Below are 21,654 nucleotides of genomic sequence, written 5' to 3' on the forward strand. Positions count from 1 at the left end.
GTCCCTATTCCACTCTTCAGGGTTAAGTGATATATCCCAAGATGAGCACATTACATTAGATAGCAGTCTGCTTAGGGCACTCACCTTAAGATGAGAATTGTACAAAGCAGTTTTATAAGTACATACCACAATATCAGCACTAATCCTAACTCAGTTATGCTGATTGTCTTACAAAACCTGCAAATCTTATGTAGTACAGCACTTGTAAAGCTATAGCAATAGGTTACAATAAGGAAACACCAGGTTGATAAAGAGATTTTTTCAATGAGAAAACAAAGACAAAATAAACCAAAAGCCTTAAAACAATTTGTGATTCAGGAAGTGGACTGACATTTACCAGTTTTGTCTAAGATTTAACATCATCTACTTTTAGCTGAATGAATTTTAGCTGTATATTACTTAAGACTTGAGAACCATAATGATTCAATCTGGTGTGATGTAGCCTTAATCCTTTAAATTCATTTACTTTCGTAGTGGTTTTGTTTTGGTTGTATTTGCAGCTGAAAAATTTCTGTAAGACAGTGTTAATACATTGCAATTCATATTCCTGATGTCTTGTAAAATGGTCACTGCTGAAATAAAACCACTGCGAAAGTTTCAAGATGTACAGTATATGGATGCTGTCCATGGTGCTGAATGTTGTAAGGGCTGTTCCATTTTATAGGGGAAAAGGAGGTCTGGTGTTGTTGTTTTTTTGGGTCAAAGGGATAGGTTGGGGACAACTGTTAATAAAGTCACTAGTGATGTTTTATAACAAAGATAATTGCAGAAGAAAATGTAATTGTGGGAATGTCAAAAAGACTCTGACTTGTTTATTGTGAACTTGTGAAATGAAGTTGCCCTAACAGCTTGCTTACTTGCTTAACAGCTGAACTCCATTATCATACTTTTATACATGTACTATGTAGTTATATTTAGTTTTAAGATTACGATTATATTTGAGATTGATCATAAATCTTGATCTTTTGTCCATCTAACATACAGCTTTCCAAAGCATTCAGTTGAGTGTTGTGACGTTGGCTATTGCTTATTAAGCCTTTATTTAAGTGTTAAGTTAAGTTCAATATCCAGGAATTCTTTGACTTTGCCCTTCATCAAAGCCAGCTCGTCTTCCATATTTCACCAGATACTGATAAGAATAAGTATCTAGATGAAATTTGAACTCTGTACTATATTGTGCCTAAGAAATGAAGTTTTTGATGATATCTGATATTGTATTAATCCTCGTGCTGACATTTTAGAGTTTGTACATTTTATAGGATAAAATGTGGAACAAACATTTTAAATAAAACTTGATGATGGAGAATATGATTATGTTGACAAAGTATAACTCTGCATTTCAATTTAACATAGAACAAGGAGGTTGAAACCTTGCATAGACCATGTAGACTGGTTGTTTGTGATTACATGTATCATAGAAAAATCTATATCTTTTTCCACCATATTCAGATGTAGTGTGAATCTTTAGATTAATGATCAATGTAGAATCATTTTTATCCAGGCTATCATTTTCTATGTGTAAACCATTGACATAACTTACAAGGGATGTTTGTCATCTTAAGAAGAGGATTGTCTTTAGAGAATGATTATGAAGACTCCTTAAGTGGAAGATACCTGCTTTTCCTAAGAAGACATACTCTCTCTCTTGTCGCATATTTTATGATTTGTCAAAATTACTTATGATATATGTGGGTTCAGAACCTTCGCCTAACATCATTGTTATATTAACGATTCATTGAAATTAAGATACAAGTGAATCTATTGTTTTCCCATCTATTGCAAATGTGCATGTTCACATAATTTGACACACTTGACATTACTGTCTTTGTAAAAGAAACATTAAAAGTTGAAACATTTGTTCTCTGTATTTTGCCAGTATGTTTTCTGTGTGGCCACGGTCCTTCAGTGCAGTGTTGCCTTCATCCGAAAGGTGTCGCTGCTGCCTGATGGAAATACATTTGCGATTTTTGTCTCTTCACCTCGCACTCCACAAAATAAACTTGCCAGACACACAACGCAGTAAACGTGTAATATGCTGGTCGTCTTATCTGCTTGGAGATAAACATGCATTTCCCTTTGACCGGTGTCAGGTAGGGAGAGAAAGAGAGACTGAAAGTGAAAATGGACACACAACATCCTTATCATAAAAAACGAATCTTTGGAATCTAAGTGTAGATAAACTCCTTCCCGCTCTACCATTTTTGTCTACGGGCACAGTGAATGGTGCTACAGAAGCCACTGTCGTGCACAGCTGTAATCTTAAAGCAGACGTAGAAAGGTTTGGGCGGAATCGTATAATTTCTCAAGGTCCCGGGCTCGCGGAGCATCGTAGCCTCCTTCACGGTCGTTACTTTTGTCCGGGGCCGGGGAGCACTGATTTGCTATTTTCATTCGACGTCGCAGCCGGGAAGGTGTTATGCCGCTAGCTAGAAGAAACACGATATCGGCATAAGAGACTTTTCGCCCTGTAAACCTTGTGGCAATATATTATATGAGCAAAATGGCAAATGAGCGCCCCCCCCCCCCCCCAACCGTTTAAAAAAAAAAGTATTCCCGTAAAGAATTTGCGTCACATGGACAACGTCACTGTTCTCCTAGCGAAAGGACCGTTAAGTGCACATTTTAACTGTTGTCCGGCCGAGTAAAGGGACTGAGGGTTTTATCCATTCACGATCGCGATATTATCATCTTTTGCTTTTAGAAGAAGAGAGGGAGGAGAGAGAAAGAGAGAGAGAGGGAGAGAAAAAGAGAGAGAGAATACGTAAGTGAGTGAGAGAGAGAGAGAGAGAGATCAGAAAAATCGCAAGAACTTCAGTCCCAGCTGTCAGAGAGTGAGTGAGATGGATAGATAGATAGATAGAAAGAAAGATAGATAGATAGAGAGAGAGATCGCAACTACTTCAGTCCCAGCTCCCGACCGAACCTCTGCTTGGAGAATAGTAGAGTCTGCAATGTACAATCAACGAGGAACAGCTTGGCTTTGCGACAGTGCTCTGTTATCCTCTTAAGAAATTTCTGCTAGATAGTTGAACTCTTATAACGTTACACGTTTATATGACATGCCGATCAATCTGAGTTTCCATTCCCGACAGTATTACCTCCAGTTGATTACCCCTTCATCTAAAAGTGGACTCTTCCAAAAAAAGTATATTTTCTCCCAACCGCATTGGACCGTGGCGAAAATAATAACGTGTCGGCTCAAAAAGTGCCCTCAGTATCTCAAGGCTACTTATTTTTCCGTACGAAAAAACAGCCGATATTTTTACTATTTGAGACATGGATATATGTAATATTTGTGACCAAAGGAAGTGCAATTTCATACATTTTTTTGTTGAGGTATTGAACACAATGCGACGTTACGTTTGGCTGCCACCAGGTCCTTCAAAGCCGGACTCTTCAAAACAGTGAGCGGGATCGGGGGCACGCCCAGAATATTTATAGGGGCACATCGCACCAGAAAGGTGGGTTTATTTGCTTACCTGGGGCTCTAAGGTGGTCTTTGGTACGACCTGAAGCAGCGTGAGGTACGTAGTACCGCGTAATGTTCTTGTCGGGGCCGGTTCGTTTGAAATGCGAGACCGTGGGAACTGTGAAACCCTGAACATGGCCTTGTTCGTTGTTGTTGTGGAGCTAGCCCAGTCGTGTTTTCCTTGTTTGCTACATCGTACATGTAGAGTCGATAGCGTTACAAAGTAGATACGGTGTTTAAGAGTCCTGATAACGGAATTGTTAGTGCTGTATAGATACTTAGTGCTGAATGTTTGAAGTGGAACGGCACACACATTCAAGAGGTCGTGTAACAATTTTGTGTCAACATTCACTAATCTCGATGGTTTTGTGATGAGTGCTCGTGTTTGCACATTTTAGCGTGGTGATGTCTACTGTTCCTGTAGCTGTGTAACTGTGTTGAAAATGTCATCAAGGACTTAATTAAAACAGGATAATTTGATTAACATCGCCAATATTATAAAACAATCAATTTGTTGATATGTTATTTCCCCATAGATTTTTTAACATTTTGTGAACATTTTGATACTATTTTGAAGAGGACGGTTGCTTTTGCCAAAGTGGTTTAGCAAGCACTAAAAAATAGGCAACCCCCAGATTTTATGCCCCCCAACTATACTATTTACAGCAGAAGGAGATCAGCATCATTGAGCAGAACCATTTACCCTTGATCAACTCATTTAGAGCTCAGGAATATACACGATCATGATGGTCATGTCATTTGTGTGTCTCACATCCTCTATATGGTATGCAAATGATCGGGTGTGGCAAAATTGCTGACTCAAGGACTTCTTCAAGTCATTCTCAGGTGGGATAAAGGATGGAGAATTGGGTGGAGCAATACCGGTACTGTACATCCTGCTTCCCCTTGTACCTCCAACCTGTAGGACGGGTTATGAAAGTACCGTGAGCTCTTTCATGTCCAATCTATCATGAAACTTGGATGAGTTCAGGATGTCAGACCTATTTATTTAATATCAACTTTGTCAACTCCAACTATGAATATCAGTCAGATCAAGTAGACCAACAACTAACCCTAGGTTGACTTCTAACTCTCTATGTTAACTCTAGGGTGGGTTAGGGTAAGGGTTCTAAACCAAACCTAGCCCAACCTGTAGGTCAAGTTCTAACAATAATATATGTAGGTCACATCCTAACAATAGTCTGTGTAATACAAACTCTCCTGTCCATGGCTGCAACTGGCCTCTCCCCACAGGGGGCTGGCGGATGTTGGACGTGCACTACTGTTAGTGATTTGATCAGGCAGGTCCTAAGGTAAACCCTCACCCTAACTCAACACCTGGGTTCGAGTTTATACCATAACCCAACGCCTAGTTCAAGTCCTAGACCTAATCAAATGCCTAGGTCAAGAAGGTTTAATAATCAAATTCATTTTAACCTCCTTGCTTAGGTCGAGTCCTAACCCTAACCCTAACCCCAACCCCTAACCCTAACCCAGCACCTAGTTCAAATCCTAACCCTAACCCAGCACATACTTCGAGCTCTAACCCTTAACCTTAAACACATAGTGACCTACGTTGAGTCCTTAAATACCCTAACCTTAACAATTGTGTTGGACCGAGTTGACTTGTCTAATACAAGTTGCTAATTGTCTGTGTTCCATATTGTTGTAATTGTATGTATATGAATCATGATACAGGCTTTGTTGTATCAAGATAACTGATATAAGGTATACGTAGCTTTGTGACACAGGTGTATACACATTTATGAAATATGAAAATATAGATAGGAGTGGTTGAAAGTCTTGTACATTAATATATATAGTTTGTGTATAATGAAGATGCCCACAACTGTGTGAACACCCCTGTTAGTGCCTCCGTCCTCCATCCTTGAATAGATAAATAGATGATACTATCTGCCCCCCATGGATAGGAGGTATTCTGATATTTTAGGAATGAAAGTTGCTGAGTCCTGAGGTCATACCTACTGCTCAGCTCCCATCAAAATGTATTTTTTACTCACACATTTTGTCGCTCAATGAATATGAAGGTTGAGTTATAGTGATGATTACAGGTATTAGTACATTTGTAGGTATGATCATGTTTTGATGTCAGTGCATAGAAAGGATATTGAAATGGCTCGCTGAACTGAATATGTTCGAAATAGATATATTGGATGTTTTATGAGCTGAAAAGATGAAATCCACATGATATGTCATGTCACAAGAACCTATTGCTTGCAAACATATACTATAGCTAGATAGGACTTTGCAAAATGATAAGTGTCATTTATTTGCATAATGTACTTATTCTAGTATCCTACCATTTTCTTAGCCTTAACGTAAAGCTTACTAGGCCAATGGCCCTACATGTATGCTATGGTGCAAATGATGTTTACAAAATCTTTTATTACAATTTGCACCCAGAATTCCATATCAGTTTTGTTATGCCAAAAATTTAAAGGGAGAAATTCCCGGGTTAACAAGATCCGGGTAGCCCTTGGCTTTCCCAACAGTTGACATGAAACAAAGCTGCTCAAGGTGCCTGTGGTGTCTGGACACCCCTCTCTAACCATGTACAAGTGTAATCCATCTTGATCGTGTTACTGAACTTGTCCCCTGTATGTGGGATTGCTGAGCTTTAACACTGGGCAATGCACTTATCAGTGTACTTTCCTAATGGGGAAAATTTGAACAAACTTCATGTGACAATTTTTTTTGTAAATAGTGATCCTGCAGTTTGGGGTAAAGGATATATTAGTAAACTAAATTTTACTTGCTTTTAAATTTGCAAACTATTTGCTTTTTGATCAGATAGAATATTTTTTCATAAGTAATGACCAAAGCAATAAAAACAATACCACACAATAACCATATAACTTGATGTACAGTTATCTCTTATTTCAAGCAAAATGAATTTGATTAGAAGATGACAATGATTACTGATATTATCGTACAATAAAAACTACTGTGACCAAGGGATTGTGTAATACATGTATTACATCTGAGTGCATTCAATATTGCTAAATGTATTGTATTTTTAGGTATCTAGGAGAGTTTGTAAGCTGATTTATGGTAATAGATTTATCTATTGTAAACTTTGCTTTTTTTTGCATTTGGCACATATGGCATGCAGATAACACTTCTAGTTGTAGAAAACACCAGAAGTCCATGAGGTTGCACTATTTATATACAGCCCTGTGTCATGTTTACCTTTGGTCAGGGGGCACCTCTGTGATGTCAGGGCTAGCCTCTACTGACGTGTGGCAGGAATCACTATGTGATAAAAATTGACCAGGTATGCAGATGATGTATCGATTTACATACTATATTTCTGTGCAAGATATTTATTATCATGATGGTCTTTGATATTTTACCTTTAACGCCATGTAGCTCAACACACTTGTTCTGGTTTAAGTGAATCAGCTGCAAGTTGGCACTTAAATCAATTTTTCCACCATTAAACCTTAATGAAAACTGGAAATATTGTCTTTAAGTTTAACTGTAGGTATCACAGACTGTGTGTGTGTCTATCTGGTGTTTGTGGATATTTGTGGGCAGATCCTTTGGCAGATTGTGATGACATTTTGTGAGGTGGGGAGTTGAAGGTCAAGCTCGATTATGGCCCCCTGCTGTGTAACCTTGGTACTGCAGTAGAATGTTGTTTTTGTGTCCTTTGTCCTGGACATGTAATGGTCTTGTTGAATGTGCTACTATTTCATACAAACATGCAATGGACTTGTTGTGTGCCAATGTTTTTGTGTTGAATATTTCATTATTAGTGGCCTTATTGTACATACATGTACATATCTGTTTTGATGAATCGCAGACAAAACATCATCTGGTGATTTCTTTAAGAATACCAGGCACTTTCTATTGTAAACAGGATCTTTTCCCATGAAAACAGATCCCACAACAGTTAAACCACCCCTGCATTGTTGTGGTATCAAGCCCTGACCAGTTGTCATGATACCATGAGGTGATGAGAGATCCTGACACATGATACTGTTGTGTTGTCTGGCTACTGTAGCTTCAGTCTGGTCCTTTGGCCACTTGTGTTAGGTGTGATCTAAAGTTTGAAAGGAATACAGTGGAAGCCAGTTAATTGCACGTCGGATAAACGCACACTTTGGTCAATTGCACAGAATCCCAAAATCCCGTGGTGGTGCAGTCCAACAGGGTAACTTCGCATTATCGCAGACGCCGGATAATTGCACGGGATTCGCTGGCAAATTGGGTGTGCAATTAAGCGGCTTCCACTGTACAGTCAAAACTACCCAAGAAGGCCACTCGGGACTGATAAAATCTGCTCATTGTGGACAGGTGGGATTCTTGATGCTTGTGTCATTGAGAAAAATTATTTAGGGAGCACATTGACCAGGTGGTCCTTATGTATAGGCAGTGACTTGTACACTGTGAGGTATTTGACTGTAGTTATGATCTTCCTTTCAAATCTTCCATTTCTTTTCACCATGACAACAGACTAATTTAGCTTTTAATACAAGAAACATCGACCATTTCAGAAATTAGAATCAGTGTTGTTTAAAGCTGATACGGATTATTCATTTGCATATTTGATATGATGTTTGCCATGTTACATGTATGTTTGGATGCCGTAGTTCAAATAGTCAGATGTGATTCACCTGTTGTAAATGCCTCTTATATCATAAATTGAAAATAGCAGAGGGTCAAGAAATGTGGTTCATTCATTGCCATACTTTGGGATCGCATTGACATTTGCGGTTAGTTCTTTTGGTGCTAATCAGGCTCTTATGTCACTGACGCATAACTGATGAAGTGTCTGTATCTTTCCGTAATATTGAAAAATTAATTATTCATGCATTACAAATTATCCTGAGTTGTGTTGACTGTAATATGACATGAATACTTAATGTCTAACAAACTCTAGCAATGACTGGTATCAGAAGATTTGGTGAAAATGTTTTTAAAATATTTTTCTTCAGTACTTTGTAACCCTTTTCTGTCAAATGCAAATTTGAGTGGAAGACAGCAGTTGGGACAAGGTACTAAGTATGTTCCCTTGCAAACTGCATTGGAATTCATATATGCAATGTATCAAGTATTACTTTAATGTTATGTTAATATGGCATAGCCAAATCATGCTTGTTACATATTTCTAGTGAAATATCAATATTCATTTTAATAGTTGCAGTTTTTTGTCATTGGATCTTTTTCTTTTTCTTGGGTATTACTCATACTGTCAGTATACGCAACATCAACTTTACAAGCAATTGATTGTTTATCTACGATATCATCTATTTACTTGATATGCATATTATGATAAAGTCTTCATAATATGCGATTTGTGCACAGTTACAGTGCTATCAGACTCAGAATGTTACAAATTGCATTCAAAGTGAAAACTGTATCTCCCAGTCTTGTGTGGTAAAGTGCTGCATACTATTGTTATTTTTTCCAAACCCCTCATATCATGTTTCAAGTACACCCTCCAGCTTGACTCTGAAGTGTTCTGTCTTGAATGCGCCGGTCCTGTTTGTAGTTCGTTGTCAGGGGCAACAGACGCTACTTGTTACGTACTCCAATTCTGATGAACAGGAAAATGCTTGCTTGGTTTGACGAACTGATCAGCACTTTTATATTTTGCCATATCCATCAGTACAAATGTAATTTTACGGTTTACCTTAACACTTCAAACAACCTCAGACGGCTCGTGATGTGTAGCAAAATAACCCTAATCGACACTGTTTCCTGAAATTTTGAACTGTTTCCTGGAACTTTGAACTGTATTTTTGAGCACAGGACATGTCATTATCTGTACTAGTACTAGACTGTGTAGTAGACTAATGGTTACTGAGGAGTAGTATGCATGGCTTCCCTCCAAGCTGAGACAGATGAAGATTTGTAGATGAGTTGTAGGGAAGCTATGTTCCCCTGGTCACAGTAGGCTTGGCATGGGTTCAATGTTGGAACAGATCTTTACTGTATCGGACAGTAGTGCCTTATCTGCGATTTATGCTGTCACTTTTGGCTGCATGTAAGCTTATATCACGTCTGGTTTGGTGAAGAAACTCATACGTTTGTTGTTTCTTTTACTAGCATTTACTTAAGTTGCGAAGTTTTGCTCCTTATTGTCTTGGGGTAGGTTCTATGTAATGTCAGTGTCAAATTTCCAAATCGGCGCTTGGTAAGGCAGTTTGCAGGATATTAGACACAAGCAATAAAAAAAAAGAATTAAAACTATTATAGTCAAGAACATAATTTGTTTGCATAATTAATATACACTTTTAGTTTTCTTTGCTTGCATAACTTCTTTAGAAGTTAGAACATCCCATGTTTATACTGTGATTTTACTTTATTTAGTGGATCCGGTGTGAGGAGTCTTTTTGATGATACCAGCTCCTGTCACAACTTGATCACCAACAAAGAGCACACCATTCTGAGGTAAGTCAGTTTACATGTATCATGTAATACTATGTATTACATCATTTCATATGATGCACCTAAAATTTTGCCGTGCACCAAATATAATAGCCTAACGTTAGGTGCCCCAGTGAACCAATTCCCAAATGAATTTCATTCCTCTCTGAACTACCAAGACCCAAAATGTATGTTTTCAAGGTGACAATGACTTTGTGACACTCTCTCCCTCCTAAGGCACTACGAACCCACTTTATGTGTAAATTGCAATGGCTTGATGTACGAGTCTCGTAAACCAGCCATAGAGATCTTGTCTCCAACCACCAGGGGGTTATCATACACTCCACTAACAGTCCAGCACAGCCCAAGCTTTAAAAGGCTCAGGTGATGTCTTTACATAAGTCAAGGACAGATGGAGGGAAAATTGTCATTCAATATCTGCGCTGTGAACGATGTTGTGGACACACATACACAAGGCATGAAGTACTTGATTTCCTGTTGTCTGCAATTAATATTGCATTTTATCAAAATGTTGACCTATCTATATATTGTCCCATGGTTTTGTGATCAACCAAATATCATTAAATTTAGTCAGTAAACTGAAAAGGATTCTGGAAGGACGTTAAATTGGTGGGACACAATTTCCTGTAAAGCTTGACTAAATTGTATAAAAATCAAGCTATGGAAAATTTTCACCTTAAATGATTCTGGAAGGATGTTATATTTCAACATTTTCCTGCACAGCTTGTATGTAACTAATAACACCAATTTATGGATATCATCCTTCTTCAATAGAGCAGCGTTCTCAAAAAATACTTATAATCATTTTGCAAATTGAAGACTTAGTCTTAGCAAATACGTGTAAAGGGTCCTCCTGAATTTTAGGAGTACTCAGCAGCCGCACTCTTGCTCTAGCTCAAGAAATAAGGCGTGGTCCTTGATAGGTATCTTGAGCCGTGGCTCAGTAAGTACTAAGTACTGAAGGCCTACCCAAAATTCAAGATGAAAAAATGCCAGCAGCACTCTGACCATCTTAACCCAAAATAGGCGTGGTTCTTACCAATCCCTTTCAGCGCTTCCGGCAAAATATTCAGCAAATATTCCGTGGCCCTGACATGAGCATGATATCTTTATTTGCATCAGTAGCACTATTCATGGCATCTGAAATGACGGATGATGACCAGTATCAGGATGGAGATAGAACTCAGTAAGATTGCTGACTTGTGAGGGAAGCACTTAATGATCAGCTCCAGCATATGACTATTGAATGCAAAAAGAGGTCTTATAATACAGGGCTCAAAATACCACCTGCATATGCAGGTTATTGCAGGTAAAATTGGAGCTGTGCAGATATTTCTGGTGTTTGCGTGCACCTAACCTGCACTGGTTTTGTCCCATGATGTAGGTGTGTATGGATTCAATATTAGCTGCATTGATAAAATATGAAAGAAAAAATAACAATACATGGCTCTTGAACAATTTTATTATGATTCATAATTCTTAAGTTCAGAGTAGTGCAGGTAAAATTTGTCTGGTGCAGGTAATTTTCAATGTTACCTGCACCAGTGCAGGTATGTAGAAAAAAGTGTTTCGAGCCCTGTTAATATAATGTTATTTTGATTCTCCATTCCCCCAAATTTCTTTCAATGGAATGGTCCCGCTGCAAAATTAATATTAATAGCATTTTAATGTATATATCAGGGTATAGATTGAAATCTGGCAGAATTGTTGATTCTGCGGTAGAGATCACTTTCAGATAAGATCAGTTGACAGGGAATCTGCCCGATTCTGCTGGTAGGGATCTACAATCTTACAGTCTTTTTACTTGAATTGTTTTGTATCAAATAATAGTTTGTTTACTACAACCTCAAAAGATATAATTTGAAGTAATACATGTATCATTCCAGACCAAAGGTGCAAACATTTAAGATACTTGTCACCACTTTGTTACATATTTCCAACATTATCAAAGTAAGGACCTGTAATGAACTCGGAATAGGGGAGAGATGTTGCAGATTGGCATGACAATGATTGTCATGCTGTACTTGACAGAATCACCCAGTTAAATTGTGTATTATGTCTACGTTGATATAATAAATATGTGTAAGTATTAGATACAGGAGTTGAAGATATCTATAATGTCCTTCATGGCATTGATTTTTAACCATAAATGAATCATTATCATCATTCATTACTAGATTGTTCTTTTATATTAGATGCATTAGTAATATATATCGTGCACAAATGTATTTTACACAAGCTTAGGAAGCCCATTATTTCCACATATCCATGCAGGTTGTTTCATTTCCATATCGCCCCGCTGCATTAATGTTTCCCCGGGACCAGCTCTACGCATATAATATTCATGCATAAACGAGGAAATAAATCCTTGCTGTTTCCAACCTGTACGTCTATGTGCCTCGTTGGCCCGTAGCGATCCGTTACACGGTTGGTTTTCCGCACTGGGACTATTTCCTCGCTATTAGTATTCAGCTGGAGCTGCACGATCCCCAGATCTGAAGGGACGAGCCGTTAGATGCCGCATCTATAGCATATTGATTTACATATCATAACAAACATATACAGTATGATGATGTTTTTGTGACAAGATATTTCTGTGTGCATTGTGATAGATATTAATTTGTGAATTTTACCTGTAGGTTGGACAGCAGTTATTGAATGAGAGTGTAGCTATATTGATGAATTAGAATTAAAAATTCTTTAACCTTCCATGTTATTAGCCTGCCAATGCTCGTTTTAGGTTCTTAACCAGGCTAGTTAATCGCCATTAATTTACTGGGATATCATCATCGAACTGCTATTCGTATGATGTGTCCCCATATGATATGATAAATGTAGATGTCTTCTTTATGCCAGCTATTAGGTATATGTAGGCCACTGGATATTGCAGGTGATTAATATGATAACAGAGATATGATGAGGTATTTTTGACAGGATAGTTCTAGTGTCTAGTGTGATTGATATCGAGTCTTGATGTAGAATCTTAATTTTATTACTCCTACGTTGGACAGCAATATTCAATGAGTGTTTGGGTAATATGGATAGAATTATGATTTGATACTTTCTTTCATGTCCCCTGTTCTTACTCCTGCATTATGTGGAACCAAAGTTACCCGGTCTATGGAATACTTGGTGTCGAGTTTCTAACCAGGACTAGAATCCCTGATTTTGAGATTCAGAGACATCACTGTTAAAATCCAGGGAGGAAGTAAGAGGGGCAGGCAACGGATATGATGGGAGGATAATTATCATCTAGAATGGACAAATGAAACTAACTCTAACACTGAGAAAATCAGAAACCAAGCAGGGTAGAGAAAACTGGTTGTCAAATCTTGTATGGTATGTCCCCATCTATAAGATATCTTTAATATTTCCCCCATATTGGGGTCGTCAGGTGCTAATATTTTAGCAGCAGATCAGTAATAAGAGAAGTCTCTTGAGGACATGGATACAGGCATTTGGGAACAGGAAAATGAAAGTAATTTTGTGAATCACGAATCAGAATCTAGATTTGTGTGTTATGAATTAATGTAAAATATATGAATCCAGTATGAGTACTTGTGCCAGGTATCTTTATGCCCTGAATCTGTTCTGTTTTCATTTCTCTGGCTAAGCTCCACCTTTGATGTTCTAGACATCGTGAATATCATCAGACCAAACATTTGCACTCAGCAACTTTGTTGTCACACTGCAGTTGCAATTATATGACTTTCAGTAAATCTAATGCATCTGACTGTTTTTATTCATGAATTGTATGCATTATATAATGGAACTGTTATATAAGACTGTTATATAAGACATATATGTTTCATACTTCATATTATGAGCATGAAACGTTGTCACAATATCTAACCTTATCAGATGTAGACACATCGGATGCAGACGCTGTCAATTTGATATTTCCATGCCATAATGACTTATTACAATACAAATATAACATCTTTGTGTTATAATTTTGTACCTTCTTGTAGATAGGTTGAGTAATGTATGACAAGCAAGGAATTCCTGCAGGTATTTCCTTATCATGACCAAGGGAAATTCCCTGCTGTATTTTCTGAAATGATCCCTAAACTAATGCCTCACCACAGCAGCCACATTCTCCCCCTCGAGGGACTAAATTTTTCATAATCAAATCTGAAAGCTTGTAATTATACCATCATTATATTGGCTTCACCATGTGGGTATGGCCTCCTTTTTGGTACACTGCATAATGCTTAGTGACACGCCTATACTATAGTATAGGAAAGAAGGGGGGAGAACAAGTGGTGGAAACACTAAAATAATTGAAGTGGCCATGATGCTTTCTTGATCATATTATTTCTCAATAACCTATTTGGTTTCCAACAGTAATACTTACTAGATAGAAGCCTGTACATGTATGTACATGTATGGTGTAGATAAAACGACTGATCGAGAACAAGTAAAAGGGCCAGGTAAGGTAATTAGAATTGCCATGATGCACAATTGATTGTACCATAGCTCTACCATAACCATAACTATTACTCCTAATAGTCCTATATGTTACATAACAATAGTGGTTGTAGATAGGGGCACGCCTATCTGCAAAAGAGCACTGCTCTCATGAGGGAACAAAAGCTGTAGGCAGGTAAGGTAAATGAAATGGCCATGATCTTGCTCTAACCCTTTCTTGTACTTTGTATACTTTTTAAATTATTAAGATCTTTTGATGATAGGCCTTTTGACAAGCTGATGTTTAGCTGTCGCTGTGCCCCCATTTTAAAATTCTGGTCCATCCTCCCTCCCCCATCATTATCAGTAGTGCACGTTCCCCAAGGGTTGAGTCGGATTATGCAAGATGGCGGAGCAGTAGGAGATATGCGCTGCTCCTAGCTCACAAACCTCTGACAAATAAGGTAGGAAAACTATGTTATTATAGGACCTGCTTGGAATTCTATAGGGGGGCTTTGTTTTGTATACCTTTCAGGTACGATATGCAAGTATGCATTCATGCACAGAATATCAGTGTAACACGTAATGTACTCGATTTTTGCCAATAATTCCTGAACAAGAATATTTGCAATGTCACGAAACATGCACGTAAATGCACCTGCATTATCCAGGCTTTGGTTGCACAGGGTCTATGTGGTAGCACCTTTTCTGCACTACATACCGGTAAGCTTATAATGCATCATGCTTGGTCTATTTGTTGCATTAGAAATGGGCTGCAAATGTGGTTCCGATGTCACTGTACTTGTCACAATACTTGAATGTACGTACTATCACGTCCTGGCAAGATCCGTACCTGGGAACGGGTGGTTTATAAAAAGCCTGCTCGCACAGTCACAGCAGTACATCGTAACAAGCTCAACGGTTCCTGTGGATGGCACAGGTCCAGCGCCTTTCTGCATGTCTGTGCTGTTAGGATTGTCATTTAGCGGCTTTAGTTGATGTAAATCAATTTCTGCGATGCAATATAGCCCGGTAACTGCATCGTATATCCCCTGGTGATAAAACTGGCCGGGGGAGAACATGCATTATATTTTATGAGGGCCCGGTAGAGGGACACAATTGAACTGTTACTCTCAATTAGCGATCATTGAAAATCTTTGTTCATGGTTTCGGAAGAGAAGTAAACGTTACGTTTATGGAGATTTTGCTCTGCCTTTACATCTTACCCTTCTTTTTTATTGAGTGTCACGAACGGACATTACATGTTGTTGCAGTGTAATCACCACATTTGTGTGAGGTGTGTATGTTCTAGCCTGACAAGATCATTTGCATTCCCTCTGCGTACTAGAGGAGTATACACCAAATGCAATAGCTACAACACTAAGCCCTCCCATTGCTTCCCTGGCAGAAATGCAGTTGTTGCTATATTTTATAGCCTTTCCATAATTATAGAGGAAATCGGGTGACATAAATTATGGACTGAAGAATGTCGATATGGCAGAGACTGCGAGAACAATCATGTTCACTGGCTCAGCTCAATTCCAGAGTCTATAGTTGATGGGATCAGAGCATTTCTACCCGGTATATGGTCAATAATTCAACCAAGAGAACAAAAGCTAAAGATTGCCATACATAATTATGTGGCTTTGGTTTTCATGTACTGGTCCTGACTTAAACAAGAGTAAAGCTTGCACTTTGAGTTTCTGTACCTTAAACTTGTACAACTTTTAATTCAAAATCATTTTTAGGTGACCTCCAGAATCTAACCTTTTTCCTGCTAATTCATCAGTGTCTGTTATTAAGCTGTTATTAAGAGAATCTATCTCCCCCTGCTAGATGAACCTGACCTCAGCCTGCCTTGGTAACTAATATTTTAGCAACTTTTGGCAAGGACCCAAAAAACACAAGTGACAAATGATAACTTTGCAGTTCTGCCTGATTCATGGCCGTACTTCGTGTGCCTCCGTACTTTGCTAATGACAGTTTCATGTATACGAATGGTTCTATTAGCAATGTCATTAACAAGGAACGTTTGCAAGCATATTCCTGGAAGTGCACTTGACTCGATCTGTGCTGTGATGTGTTATGACTTAGATTTATGGTCATACGAAACTGTTCAAAGATTTCATTAAGTTGTTAATTCTCTAACACATTAAAAGAAATGTGCACATCCTATATGACACCAGTAAATCACATACAGTATTAAGTATGCACTTAAGTCATGGCAGCAGCACCTTTAAAGTTTGTTTTCAACTAGGGAGACTCTGAAGTAGTAAAATTCTGCAGGCTGTTGAGGAAACTGCAATACAAAGTTATTGTGCAATATATAGTTTCTTCCTCCTTTAGGCCAGTTTGAAACTGCTTTAGGATCAAGATAATTGTACTGACTGTGAAACATGAAGTTCTCTTCCCACTTTTTGGTGGCCGAAAAAATGTTGTATCTCAATAGCAACAACAAGCTTAGGCCATTCATGTCCTTCAAACAAGGTTTTAGTCATTTTGGCTTTGCAATATTTGTGCCCTGAGCCAAGAAATCTGTGTTTTGACCCGGCAAGTAGTCGATGCTCCTCTGCAATTTCGTCCATATAACCCATGAGGTGCAGTTGACCAACCCGATCAATGTTTGCTGCCGCTCGCCTCGTTGTGTTACCATGGCAACCATTGATAGGATTGCCTTTGGTTGGATTTCATTTTCCTAACCCCAAACCATTAGGCTGGTGTTCACTTTCTCCCTAGTACTTCATTCATCAGTCTGGATTTAAGTAGTCATTCCGTTGCTATCCCTGAGTAGAGTTGACTATTTCTGGAACATTTTGATGGTTTGTGCAGTGGACCTTTCAAATTGATGAATAACGAGATTTTTGAACTATTCATATAAATTTGATTTTAAAAAACGGTCCAGTTATTTTTGTAGATCCTTCACCATTGGTAGATAGGGATGGAGCTGTTCAGGTTTTGCAAAGTTACCGCTTTGGTAAGATTATTTCTGATAGATAGATTATGACAGATTCTTTTCTTTTTCTTTAACAAAATGAGGCCAATTTTGTCTAGTCTGTGTACGAACTCTATCAGAAGGAGAGTGTAGCTGCATCATTACTTTAAACTCTTTGCTGCCACCATGCTGTAAAGTTTTGGAACGTTCCAAGCCTATTTCTGTGAGTGTGCCATCCTACATGTATTTTTGCTCCCGCACCGCCCATCACTTCAGCAACCCCCCTGTATCCAGTCTGTGGCAGAACTCTCAGAGCTCGTATTGGACTTATCAGCCACAGCAGGACACACCGTTCCTGACAGGACAACGTCATGTCTCTGGTCATCATCAACAGCATCTTCCTATCCTGGAAAGTTTGAGGCCATTTAATACAAGGCCATATGTCATAAATCATGCAGAGAGAAAGTCAGGTCAACATGGCACCACGGTTTTCCATAATAGATGAGGTGGTTTTGTGGTCAGCAGATGAGGAATGGCGTGTCAGGATGTATTCCTCCCAGGATGATTCGATTATTTCTGCTTATCAATCCTGTGCCACTGACCTTTGGCCACTTTGCATGTCAATCTCACTGGTAGTTGAATTTTTAATGTGCCCTTGTTAAGTGGACTAAACGGTATGTGTGTTTAGTTGCAGCATGTATTGTAAATTCATTTATGTTTGTGGGGATTTACTTTCACGTTAGCAGGAATATGGAGTTTTGCAGTGGTTTTAAGTTTGCGGTAGCATCATAGACTGTAGCCACATAATATAATGGATTAATTTTTGCAGTGGTTTTAAGTTAGCTATGAAGTGGCCACTGCAAAAATCTGCGAAGAGAAAACTGCCGCGAACAATTCTACATTTACAGTATTTAGCATTGTTTGAGACACTTTCTCCTGCTGTTTTGGGTGGCCAGAGTGAGGCACATTGAAGGGTTCAATATTACCTACTGACCCATATGATAAAAATGCTGTTAGCACATCCAAGTTGTTCGTCAGTATACAATGAAAATGATTTTTATGTGTTTTTGATGATTTATGAGGATAAAAAATGTATGTACTAAATTCATTCCAAGTTTGACCAGACAAATCTCACTGCCTGTCACTTAGTGCCTGAGCAGATTTTGGTAAATAAAAAGTTACAATCAGCGCTTAGAAAGTAAGGAATGTTTGAACACCAACTCAGCATATTAGGATTCCCCATGCGCTTGTGCCTGCTGTTTTTCTAGGGAAGACTTATATGATCGTACTGGATGAGAAAGTATTAAGCTTGGGTCAGCACATGTAGGCTTTCGTGAGTTAGTGAGGAAGGTGTTTCTCGCAGATAACAACCGCATGCCTTTGTAGTCATTCTTCTGCAAGCCTGCCATAATTTCTACATGATATATCATCAAAGTAATAGGTAGTTCATGGTACATTCACGCCTCGCATGCTACACAGCTATTATAAACTGTTGAGTGAAGTGCAGACAATTCAAAATGGCTGGCTTATTTGCCTTTAGATACCTATATCAAAATTGCAGTTGAAGTACTGAACAAAATGAATGTAGTCACAGTCAGGTATTTCTGTTTAAAAAGTTAAGTTTGTTTGAAGTAGTATGTCAGGCTTGTGCATGTTTATATTCAATGTCAGCAGAGCTGTCTCCATACATTTTGTCTGTCACACTAATTTTTGTCTGAGTCAACAAGCAGGTTTTATTACTGGGACATAAGGAGAGGGAGACATCCCTGAATAAAGAGAAAGCAACATAATGTTGATAGTAGTTAAAATTTTAAAGGAATACTGGAAAAATGAAGGTCGGGGAAAAAGTACTTAAAGTACAAAGTCCTTGTCCTTGGTGCTGAATTGTTGGTACTGCTACACTTAGGGTTTTCTATTGAAGACGTGGTCGTTGCATCAGCTTCCAGCAGGGTTCTAGCCAGCGTCCATCTGTCCTGTGATGTAATTTTGCTGCTGGGGAAGAATAAGAATTTTGCCCATCCGTCTTCTGTAACTGACAAAAACAGCATTTAAAGATATTGAACCTAGCTGAGTTTACCAGCAAAATTTTCCCCTCAAAATAAAGTAGATAGCTTTTCAGAGGGTCTAGATTTCAAAATTTTCCCAGGGAGCAGCCCCCAAACCACCTAGGGCCGTCAGGACCTTTGACAGGATTTCCATTCAAAATAGACTGGCTAGAACATGTATGTGTTACGCCATTCTGAAACTCTGCATGATGAAGATGTACACTAGTGCACGTAGTTCTTTCCCTCTCAGCCTACTGTAATTGCAATGAAGTGATGGCATTACAAGGCAATCCTGTACCATGCATTAGTCAAGTCCTGGGTATCAAACTCTTACTTTGCTGCAGCTGCGGCTGTGTCCTTGCACTTGGAAACAATTTGATTCCACAAATTTGCTTCCAAAGTAGAAAAGTAGCAACCTTTCAGGTTACTTCTGTATGACGCACTACTGAAGCCTTGGACATTATAGTATTACTTCATGGTACCTGTGAGTCTTTTCAAACTTCTCAAACTTGAAGCCATTTTCACCAGACAAATTCTGTTAAGAGCAGGAAAGGAGAAGACATTTAGATTGATCTTGTGCAACACGTCTGTGTAGTCTGCAAAATTAGAGTGGGACTCCATCGCACCTGGGCTCCGAACTTGAACATGAAAACAAACTCATCTGGTAATGATGATGTAAGAGCAGAGAAGTAAAGGTACAGACTCGCTGAGAAATCCTACGCGGCAGGAAAGTAAAGGCAGCAGGATATCATGTAACTGGCTTGCACTTGGACTTGAAAACAGTCTGATGAAATTTGACTCAAATTCGAAAACAGAAAATTTGCAATCGTTCAGCATGATTCTGTATTGTACCTTTTACAATAGAGTCCTTCTGTGGGTGATATCTTTGCTAGAGTCCGGTGAGCTTCTGAAAAAGGAGAAAAACCTGTTGGAACAAAATAAATCTCAGAGAACAGATCAGATGTGTTTGGCCTGAAGACAGTGAGATGTGGACCATTTTCCAGACCAGCCCACCCAGTCAAGGAGACGACACCATCATCACATCTGCAGCAGGCTACAGGTGAGGTGAGCCCATTACAGGAGATGGGGAGATGAGGTGCTGCACCTGGGTTATCAGCTTCTCCTCTATAAACATGGACCAGAACTGCCCGAGGGGAGACAGGATGGCCAGATAATGGGCCTTGAGTGATCACAATCATTCTGAGGAGGACATTTTCTTGCACCATCTGAAGGAAAGCAATACAAACTCTGCTGTAAAAGACACTCCATCATGGTGCCTATCAGGGTGATGGACATCATTTCACTGGAAAGGTCAGTTTGAGGAGACAGTGTGGTCAACTGAGACCTAGACAGATCTTATAGATCAGAATGTGTTTTATGATAGTGAAGAGTCTTAAAGTTTATGGGATGTCATATGTCCATGTGAAAAATTTTCAAACATTTAATTAGAGAGAGAGAGAGAGAGAACTGGTTTATTTATTGAACGCACACAAAATCAAGTACAAGCTGGTAGTCCGGAGACTAAATTGCCTCGTACTAAGTACACAAGAGAGTATCCCTGCATATGTGCAGTAATCAAATTATTCTAATCGCAATTCGCACTCAGCTGTACAATGTAAAAGTGTGGATCTACACACACATAGTAGATATATATATATATCAGTAATAAAATCTCATTTCAATCTAAAACATCACTATTAAGGAATATTAAAAAGTGACATCTGAAGTCTAACATGAATTTAAAAGGTCGACACAGTATGGGAGCGTAGTGTTCCTAAATCGAGCCGTTCTACACTTAAACTGAGTGAAGTTGTCAGCGTTTCTGAGGTCTCTACCATGTGCCTCAGAGCGGCGTGGTGGTAGCCAGTTGAATACCTCAGAATTAACAAGTGATCTAGCAAACCTCAGGCAGTGAGCCTTACGTCTTACATGCAAATGTAATTACTTGTTTGCAAAGTTGCTCAAGCAACTGATTTTGGAAGTCATTGGGTAGCTTCTACATCCGTGTAATATCTTTCTTCACTGACCGAGGAAACTAACCTATCCGGTTGCTTGTTGAAATACAACATTGCATGTCTTATTACCTGGATGTCTAACCTTCATTGATTAATCTCTTGTTCTTTGGTAAAGGCTTATTTACATGAGGTCTTAAAAATCACAATTTTTTCCCTGTTCTTTTAACAAGCTTCCATAGTTGAATATCAAAGACTGCTAATCATCCATTTGGTTTTCCTGTTACATAGACCATGGTTACTCTCCAGTGGAATAGGTACTTTCTTCCTTTGAATACTTGTAATTTTCTGCTCACATGTCTAAAGGCATCTGGTAGTTAACATCTTCAGCATTGTGTCCAGTTTGAGGAAGCGGTTGGGCTGTGTTAG

The 21,654-nt window shown here is 38.7% G+C and overlaps 1 protein-coding gene across 5 annotated transcripts in view; it reads left to right on the forward strand.

The window, feature by feature from the left end:
- The first annotated feature begins 3,335 nt into the window (after positions 1 to 3,335).
- Positions 3,336 to 21,654, forward strand: part of LOC118414544 (tetraspanin-18-like) — a 41,722-nt gene continuing 23,403 nt past the window's right edge. For 2 of the 5 annotated variants that reach the window (XM_035818642.1, XM_035818648.1), the window contains exons 1-2: positions 3,336 to 3,461; positions 9,809 to 9,889. The gene's annotated coding sequence lies outside the window, so the exon portion shown is untranslated. Of the gene's footprint in view, positions 3,462 to 3,505; positions 3,525 to 9,808; positions 9,890 to 14,663; positions 14,761 to 21,654 lie in introns of those variants that run through there. The other 3 variants (XM_035818643.1, XM_035818646.1, XM_035818645.1) reach the window with 3 other exon arrangements.

The sequence above is a fragment of the Branchiostoma floridae genome, chromosome 4 (genome assembly GCF_000003815.2).
Source record: "Branchiostoma floridae strain S238N-H82 chromosome 4, Bfl_VNyyK, whole genome shotgun sequence".
NCBI lineage: Eukaryota > Metazoa > Chordata > Leptocardii > Amphioxiformes > Branchiostomatidae > Branchiostoma > Branchiostoma floridae.